The following is a 9,112-nucleotide window of genomic DNA, read 5'->3' as shown; positions in this document are numbered from 1 at the left end:
AATTCTCTAATCAAGTTACTCAAAGATGAAGTCACCATAGCCGTTACAGCGGCGAGTTTCGATGAAAAGAAAAGAATTGCACAAACAAGGAGAGTTCAAAACTGTGGTGGATGCAATTGCGGCCCTATTCATAGAAAGACGTTTTATTTGATTGACTGCTATGAAAATAGAGTGCTTTCGTTACCGCCATTATTCTCTCTCTCGAGGCATTCACTTAGCACTTCTAAATGGGGGAACTCAATCTTTTGTTCGAGTGTAATCATTCAGTCTTCCATTCGACCGTAGACATTCAGTCTTCTGTTCGCACCTTTCAGTCTTTCGTCTGGGCTGACTATCCAGTCATCCTTTGACTGTAAATCATTTGAGCTTGATTCCTTCGATCGTGATTTATTTGATAGCAATTTGTTTGAGCACGATCCTCCGTCTGAACTCAACTATTGAAGATTCTCCATTTAAGCGATCCTTCTCTGATATGTAATCAGCTCTACATTCATGAAGCGTCCTTTGCCAGGAAAGGATTTTCATGCAGAAGAAGATCGATCCTTCATTTTGATTTTGTAAATCAATTAAAGAAGGATCAGGGGGGCATCTGTTGGTGCACACAAAATGTACAAAGCTTCCGTCATGCGTTGATGAAAGCTACAAATGATAAAGAAGGGATTTTGAGAGATGAGGAGATATCAGAGACTAAAGAAAGAAGAATAGAAGAGAAAGGAAACTATGGAAGAAAGGAACATATGAAAGAGAAAGAATGAAGGGGTCCATGGCTTTGTGCTGACCCGCATAAACCACACTGATTGCGCGGGTCTGCACAAACCCCCCTCATTCCATGGTGTTGTGCTGACCTATGCAAAGTGTATTAATTGCGCGGGTCCACACAAACCCTCACACTAGTTGCGCGCACCCACACAATGTCAATATGACCAGGATGAATGGAATAGTTGGGATTTGATGAAAGGTGGGCCCCACAGCATGAAGATCGAAGGTTTGCACGTGTGAATGCCTATAAATATCTCACTCCTCCTCTCATTTGGACACACTAAAGATTCTGAAGAAGATCAGAGCTCCAGAGAAGAAGGGAAGTCTGAAGGTATCAAGAGGAGAAGGGAGGAAGAAGAGAGAGGAGGCTTTGCGCAGGGCCGCGCAACAACATAGTATTGCGCGGGCCCGTGCAACACCCTATTGTTGCGTGGGAGTGAATACTCAAGAACGAGAATGCTGCCGAAATGGTTGGATGAAATGCGATCTTCGATCATCTTTTTATACAGGAACATGAACTCAGGAGAGAGAGATCAGATGATTAGATCCACACAACATTCCTCTCAATGAGATGATCAAATCACAAGCTAAAATGGGATTTGATATCCAGATTTGACATTTAAACTCTCTCAATTCTTGTATTTTCAATATGCTATCTTAGAATCAAGGGAAATCAAAGGATGTAAATGAACGTAGTATGAATAAATATGATGATTGTTCTCTACACACTCTCTTTGTTATGATTAAATAAGATAATTCCTCCAAACCAAATCACTTTGTTTCTTGTCGAAACAAAAGGCCAAGATGTGGTTACACTCACTACGTCCACGATTGATTGGCAGATGGAATGACATGACAAGAGAGTTCACTAAGAAAATTTTCCCATATTATAAAACAAACACTCTCAGAAAGTCAATCATGAACTTTGCCCAAAAGGAAGATGAAACATTCTTCCAATGTTGGGAGTAGTTTAAGGATCTTGTCAGTTCATGCCCATAACACGGTTTTGAAACGTGGTGCATCACAAATTTCTTTTACGATTGACTGACATCTTCCACACACCAATTGGTTGAGATGATGTGCAATGGGAAATTCATGAACAAAGATGTCAATGATGTGTGGGATTATTTAGACAAACTTGTCGAAAACGCACAATCATGGGACATCTCTCCAAAACCCACAACTTCTAAGCTTACTTAATCAAAGGAAAGGGGAGGAATATATGCTATAAGAGAAGAAGATGACTTGAGTGTAAGGGTCGCCAATCTCACAAGAAGAGTCGAGGCCATGGAACAATAGAAGGGCAAGGCTAAGAAAGAAGTTTGTGGTATTTATGCTTGCAACATACATACAACTGAAAATTGTCTAACAATACCTGCCTTTCAAGAAATTCTAAATGAGCAGTCAAATGTCATGAACAACTACCAAAGACCTTTCAGTGAACCCACCTCAAATACATACAACTCCAGCTGGAGGAATGGACAAAATACTACTCAAGGATTTCCTAACCAATTCCTGAATAAAGGGAACCTTCAAGATGATCCAGTCTTAAAACACCTTCAAAATCAAGAGCTTTTCAACTAGAGTATAATGCAGGCCATTCAAGACCTTTCAAAGCCTAAACAAGGATGTGAGACAAAAATTTTGAGTGGGGAGAAAGAGATCTTTCTGGCCCGACCTCTCCCTAATCTTAAACTGCAATATGAAATTAATGAACCAAGCTCTTCAAATCAATATGTGGAACAATCTAAGTCTATCATCACTCTTAAGAGTGGTAAAACAATTGAAAAATCTATTTCGGTAAAGACTAAAAAGTCTAAAGACCCGAAAGAAGACATGAATGATAGAACTAGTATTGCTCCACATAGATTAGAAACGGAACGTTAAGGCAAGCCAATTGCTCCATTCCCTCAACGGTTGATTGCCCCAAAACCTCTGTCAAACTCTCAGGATATTCCAGAGGTGCTTAAGTAAGCGAAGGTCAACATCCCTCTACTGGATGTCATTAAACAAATCCCTTCATACGCCAAATTTCTAAAAGATCTATGCACTACCAAGAGACGATAGACTATTCAACAGAGAATTTTTCTAATAGAAAAAGTGAGCGTCATCCTCAAGCAAGGCATGCCACAAAAGTACAAAGACCCCGGTAGTCCAACCATCACTTGGGTAATTGGGAACTACACAATCGAGCACGCACTTCTTGACTTGGGGACAAGTGTTAATCTGATTCCTTACTCGGTTTAGGAACAACTGGACCTAGGTGAATTAAAACCCACCCGGACCACATTACAACTTGTCGATCGATTTATTCGTGTATCGAGAGGGATCATTGAGGATGTGTTGGTCTAGGTTAATAAATTCTATTATCCAGTAGATTTTATCATCCTGGATACTCTACCCATCATGGATATGAGCACTCAAATGCAATCATTAATTGTATGAATGAAGTCATGAATTTATCTTTCAGAAATATGACATTGGACATCAATATTTTTTTCAATATGAGCAAATAGACAGAGGATGATGACGAGGCCCACGACATTAACATGATTGATTCGTTCGTGGAAGATAGAGTGCTCCTAACTCTATACTCTGACCCTCTTGAGACGTGTTTGGCCGACTCCCCTGATTTGGATGATGACATGATTAAGGAGATGGATGTCATCTTGAAACTGCGCTAGTACTTGAAGTTAACTGGTGGAGGCCACAATTTGAAGATTTGCCCCAAACTGATGTAATGCATCTACTGTCTAACTTTAAGACACCGAAGCTTGATTTAAAATCTTTGCCCACTGATCTTGAACATGTTTGCTTAGGTCAAGAAGGGACATACCTAGTGGTGACTTCATCCCACCTTGAGAAAAAAATAAGAGAGTGCTCATTTCGACTCTCGAAAAAGATAAAGGAGTTATTGGGCATATCATCACAGATCTCAATATGGTGAATGAACTCCTTTCAACTGAATGTTTCGAAGATTGCTTAGCACACTTTGTATATTTAAATGGTCCCATGATAAACAAAATAATGGATGCCTTGCAAAATAATACATCGGTGGTTGTTACTAACCAAGAGAACCCTTATTCTGAAGCCCCTCTTTCCACGGATCTTAAATGTTTAACATTAAGGGAGGAGGAGCGGAAAGTTAAACCAAATCATGAAACTTCAGAATATGTTGAGACTACATCACCTACTAAGAATTTCTCTGAATTTTATCTACTTATAGTCTCTCATTCACCATGTTGCGCTAACTCTGAAACTTTCTCTGTAACAGGTGAATCATATATACTTTGGACACCTCAGGAGATTAAAAGGAAACTTTATGATGAGGTCTACAAATTTCTCTGAAAATCATGCTCCAGGGCATCGAAGCCTATTGCAAAAAGGGCTTTTGGATTATCTTGTTACGAAACCTACTGAGAAATTTATCAAGATACTGGCCGGAGGAGGAACCTTGTGGCATGACTAAGTAGCTTTCCCCTATTTTCCTAGATAGGTTTATTGCTTTTAAAGAATTTAGGATACGATAGTTTTCTTTTCACCATTTAAGATAGTTTGCTTTCCGTTGTTTAGGATAGTTTGCTTTCCATTATTTAGGATGGTTTGCTTTCTGTTGGTTTTATTCTTTTGCTAACCCATCTTCACATAGTGACCATTCGAAAAGTCTCAAAATTCCTTCTTCAGGTATTAGCTTTCCATCACTTCCCTTCTCTTTTCATTGCCTCTTTTACATTACATGCTTATTTCTTTCACATTGAGGACAATGTAGATTTTTTGCTTCAGGATGAGGGATTAGGTGAACTAATCAGTGTTTTCTCAGTTTTGAGCAAAAAATTTTAAAAATTTCAATGTTTCAAGTTGAAATCTGTTTGGGAAGTGATGAATTGTGTACTTAAGAATGTGTTAAGTATGATAAAATTAGAGATTGAATTTTGAATTTTTGGAGTTTGATCAACTAAGTAATCTATCACCTAAGTTCTTGCGCTCAATTGATTAAGAGATAGTTTAAATATCATGTTAATCTAAATCACAAGACACATTCAATTTGTCTTCTATAAGACATGCTAGAAGTTCTAATTGTTAGTATGTGAATCATTGATAGATGGTGAGAATCGAGTCTGGAGAATTTTATTAACCTTAAAAGAAGAAAAGAGCCATTTTTTTAAAAAAAAATAGGAGAACGACAAAGAGGTCATGAAAAAGAATAAAAAGAATGAAAAATATGGAAAAGAAAGTAAAAATAAAAAGAATGAATAAAAAATTGACCATCAATATAAAATCAAAGACTGGAAAAAGAAGGAAAAGGGGATAAGTTCGAAATCGGTACTTGAGTTATAAATTGATCTTGAAGTGATGAGTATGGCTAATATGATGAATTAATAGTATTCGTATATGAAGTAAGTTGATTTTCACTGAGCACATTGAAAAATTTGATATGTAAATTATGCTCGATTTAATGGATAAAGAATTTACTTGATTTGTTGCTTATGTGGTTCGGCTCTAAGTTTTCAACACCCCACTTTCGTATCTTAATTCTACCCATTCATACTTGAGTGTACAAAAGATTATTTTACCAAAGAGGTTTTGGACATTAAGCATTGAGATTTATTTCACACATACTTTGCTCGGGATTAGCAAAATGCTAGTTGGGGATTGTGTTGAGGGTCAAATATTGCATATTATCCCCCATTTATATCTTGGTTTTATGAACATTATAATGCTTAATAACATGATAATGCTTAATGTTCTATTTTACAAATGTTTGTGTTGCATAGTGAATTTAGGAGCTTGGATTAAAAAGGATATTAAAAGCATGGATTTGATGCACAAGAATCACCAAGGTAAGGGATGGATCTTAGGAGACCGAGATTGAAGAATTCACATGCCAAAGATCCAAGAAAACCAAGTGAGGAATGAAAAGAATCAGAGATTTGAAGTGAATAAAAGGAATCCTAAAATCATCCTGAAAAAGCATATTCTGAAACTTTAGGTCATTCTGTGAAATTACACAGAGTGAAATCTATTTTGAGAAACTGGGTAGAGTGAAGTCTATTTTAGTAAATTACGTAAATTTGAGGCGGTTTCTAGAGTTTTTCAACTAGGTGCGAAAGTTTGACTTCCATAACTATAAATAGAACTCCCTAGGATGCTCCAAGGCATCTTCTAGAGTTTAGGGAGTGGAGCAAAAGGGTGGAGAAGCCGTCGCCAAGAGTTTTTCTTCTTCTTCCTTAGTTGTTTTCATACTTTCTTCTAATGTTTTAGATCTAATCATGTCTATGGTTGGCTAAACCTCTTAGCTAAGGCTAAGAGGTGAAGCTTGTAGCATGATGGGATGTTTCTATTACTTTGATTCATGTTTATATTGAACTTCATGGATTCTAATTTAATATTTAAGGAATACTTTCAGTTTTTAATAGTTTATTGTGATTAAATTACAGTAGATCTGCAATAGCTTTGAGTATCTTCTTTTCCTGATTTGAGATTGTGAAATTAGTAAGTCTTGTTATTTACCATCGTCCCTTGGGCATGGTAGGGTGATGGAATCCTTTCTAATCTTCACAATTCTCCTGCTTTGATATTATGAGATTGGTAAATCCTATTATTAGCCATTGTCTCTTGGGCATGGTTTGGTGATGGAATCCCTGCCAATTATCAAGTTCTCCTTTATTGAGAATTAGGTCAATGGAAGTTCATATTTGGTTTTATTGATATATTTTCTAATTAGATAGGATATGACTCCAATTCTAATTATGTTACTTGAATCAAGCAAGAGGGCTCCCTGATCACTACAAGTAGATACTTGGCACACTAGTTCTCACCTTTAAATTCTTAGTTTTAATTACTCTATTCACAATTACTCTCTTAAATACTTCAGAATTAGTTTCACATCTTCTTCTAGTTAATTTAAAAAATGTACAAGTTTCAATCACTATGGATTCGACATGGGTCTTACCAAGATTTTTAGTACATCGCGACCCTACACTTGGGGTTGTGAACAATGGTTGAGGTAATGTAGATTTAAGAGGAACAGGTCCTTTCACCATAAATTTTTGGCGCTTTGGTTGAAGAACCGTCTTGGCTGATGGAGTTTGCAGCATGATAGCGACGTCCAATTTGGTCTTCGACTTATTTGATTTTCAGCTAGGACTAGTGGTAGATTGACACGCTGCTCTTTTCTTTCCTCGTCGCTCTATAGAGGAGAAGAGCTGAGTTATGATAACTTAGGGGGATTTATTAACCAATATTTTCTAGTGACCCTCCCACCAATTAGAGAAAATGTCAATCATCTGAGGCTAGATAAATGAGAAGATTGAGAGTCAAACTGGTTGACTGAAAAGTAGAACGAAGAGAATGATAGAGGTCAATTTGATCAGTAATCTGCCGATTAAAAGGAGGTTGGTTGCAAGATTTCTAAATGAATAGACATTGAATACATTGGACAAGATCGAACTAATGGCTGAGCAGGTTTGGATAGTATTACTCGATCCTAGCCTTCACATTCTTCCTAGTGTATATTGTGTTGCCATATGGAAGATCCCTAAAAATAAGGTAGCTCTCCTAAGCAAGTTCCGTTTGAGATGGTTCATGGCTATCTTTATCCTCGTATCGGCTGGTAAATCAGGATGGACTGAACTCTCTATCATGAAAAGGGGTGAACGACCAACTACGTTTACTTTTATTAAGAGAAAAGAATAGGGAGTCCATATAAATGGAATATGTATAGATCTTCTAAGGGGAATGAATGATGCAATGACCATAAGAAGAATAAATAACATCAAAATGAATGGGGCATGTATAAGGGAAAGACAAAAATACTTGTAGATCCACATCTGGAGAAGCCATAGCAGTCCTCCTCCAAGAGACATATCTTTTGTGGTAATTTTAAAAACACCTCTATATAGGTGTCAGAGTAAAAAAGGTGCCAGAGCGAGATTTCGATTCGGCATAAGCACCTTGGCCTGTTGAACATTCTCATTCATGATTTCATGCAAAGTAAATGTCAGTAAATCCAGAGTAGTAGGAAGGCCATATGTACTTCGTAATCGACTGGGCCTTCACGTTTGTGATACACTTGCATGAAGTGTAAATAAGCCTTACTCTCCTTATTAACAAAGTGTCTTGGTTCCTTCTGAGTGAAGTTTGGGAAGACTATCTTGTTGAAGGGAATGAGTTAGGTCAAAGCTGCAATGTCCAAAATTATTAGACTCGTAAGGCCACATCCGAAGAAGAACGTGTTAGTGAAGACCAGGGTCTGACAAATACTCATATATGGAAAGTTTAATACACTCATAAATGTCAGAGTTCCTCCATGTCGCCTCATAATGGGAAGAAACGTGAGTGAACCAAACATCCCATTCTAGTAGTGGTTTTGGCCAAGATCGATGGTTCTTTAGAGCATTGGACAGCTCTAGGATGGATTCAGATTAAATCAGTAAGGTGTCACTCGGGTAGTTGGGAAACAGAGGTTCCATCATACTGACTTCATCAGTATCTACAAGGGAAGAATGCTAGTCCTATATAATAATAGTCTCCAATTGGCAATTTGAAGACTATTTCATTGAAAAACTTCTCAAAAAGAGCTTCTATTACAGTGACCAAGTCATCTTGATAGAAAGATGGAGAAGAAGACAATGAGGAAGCCATTGTTAAGGTTGGAAAGAGAATGAAGGAATTAGAATTTGGGGTAGGAATGATGAAGGAAGCATAGAGTAAAAAGAATATTTGAAATGACACTTATATCGGCCAATGTAACATCCCGCACTTTACAGTACTCAGGTGTTAACCTATAGACCTAACTTAATGCTTACTCAAGCCTGACTCATTTGAGTGTTCACTTCACTCTAACATAAATTGGATCGATATGAACCATCTCCATCCATAAATTAAGCCATCCAACCGTTGATTTACAAAAAACAACTATTACACCATCCAGGGACTCACCTCGAAGCATAAAGGATCAAATTCTTAGAATCCAATAGGGATGAAACATCGACTAGAGCTTTGATAGATTGACTAAGTCGTGTGAACTCAATTTTGGGATCCAAATCGTTAGATCCTCCATCCATTAGTCATTAATGCCTAATTAGATAAAACCCCCACTCTAATGTAACAGATTGACTATTCAATCCCATATTAGCCCTTAAATATCATGTGATTAGTCTTAGAACCCTAAATCATTGAGAAACTTGTCGCATGGAAGGATATGACCATTAGAGTTTCACGAGTTGTGGGTTAATCATTAAACTAGGGATCGTGACCATCTAGCTTTGAACCCAACTGTTAATGACACATCCCAATAGACGCTAGAATCCCTAGGACCATCATGACTGTGAATGGTCAATTTGAATGCAAT

At 37.4% G+C, this 9,112-nt stretch overlaps 1 non-coding gene across 1 annotated transcript; it reads right to left on the bottom strand.

Annotated features, from left to right (window-relative positions):
* Nucleotides 1–1,659: 1,659 nt before the first annotated feature.
* LOC131257206 (small nucleolar RNA R71) lies at nucleotides 1,660–1,766 on the bottom strand. Its single transcript, XR_009177219.1, has one exon. It is a non-coding gene; the product is annotated as a small nucleolar RNA R71 (small nucleolar RNA).
* Between the last annotated feature and the right edge of the window lie 7,346 nt (nucleotides 1,767–9,112).

This window comes from Magnolia sinica, chromosome 9 (assembly GCF_029962835.1).
Source record: "Magnolia sinica isolate HGM2019 chromosome 9, MsV1, whole genome shotgun sequence".
NCBI classification, from domain to species: Eukaryota; Viridiplantae; Streptophyta; class Magnoliopsida; order Magnoliales; family Magnoliaceae; genus Magnolia; species Magnolia sinica.
This window is presented reverse-complemented; position numbering and strand designations above follow the sequence as displayed.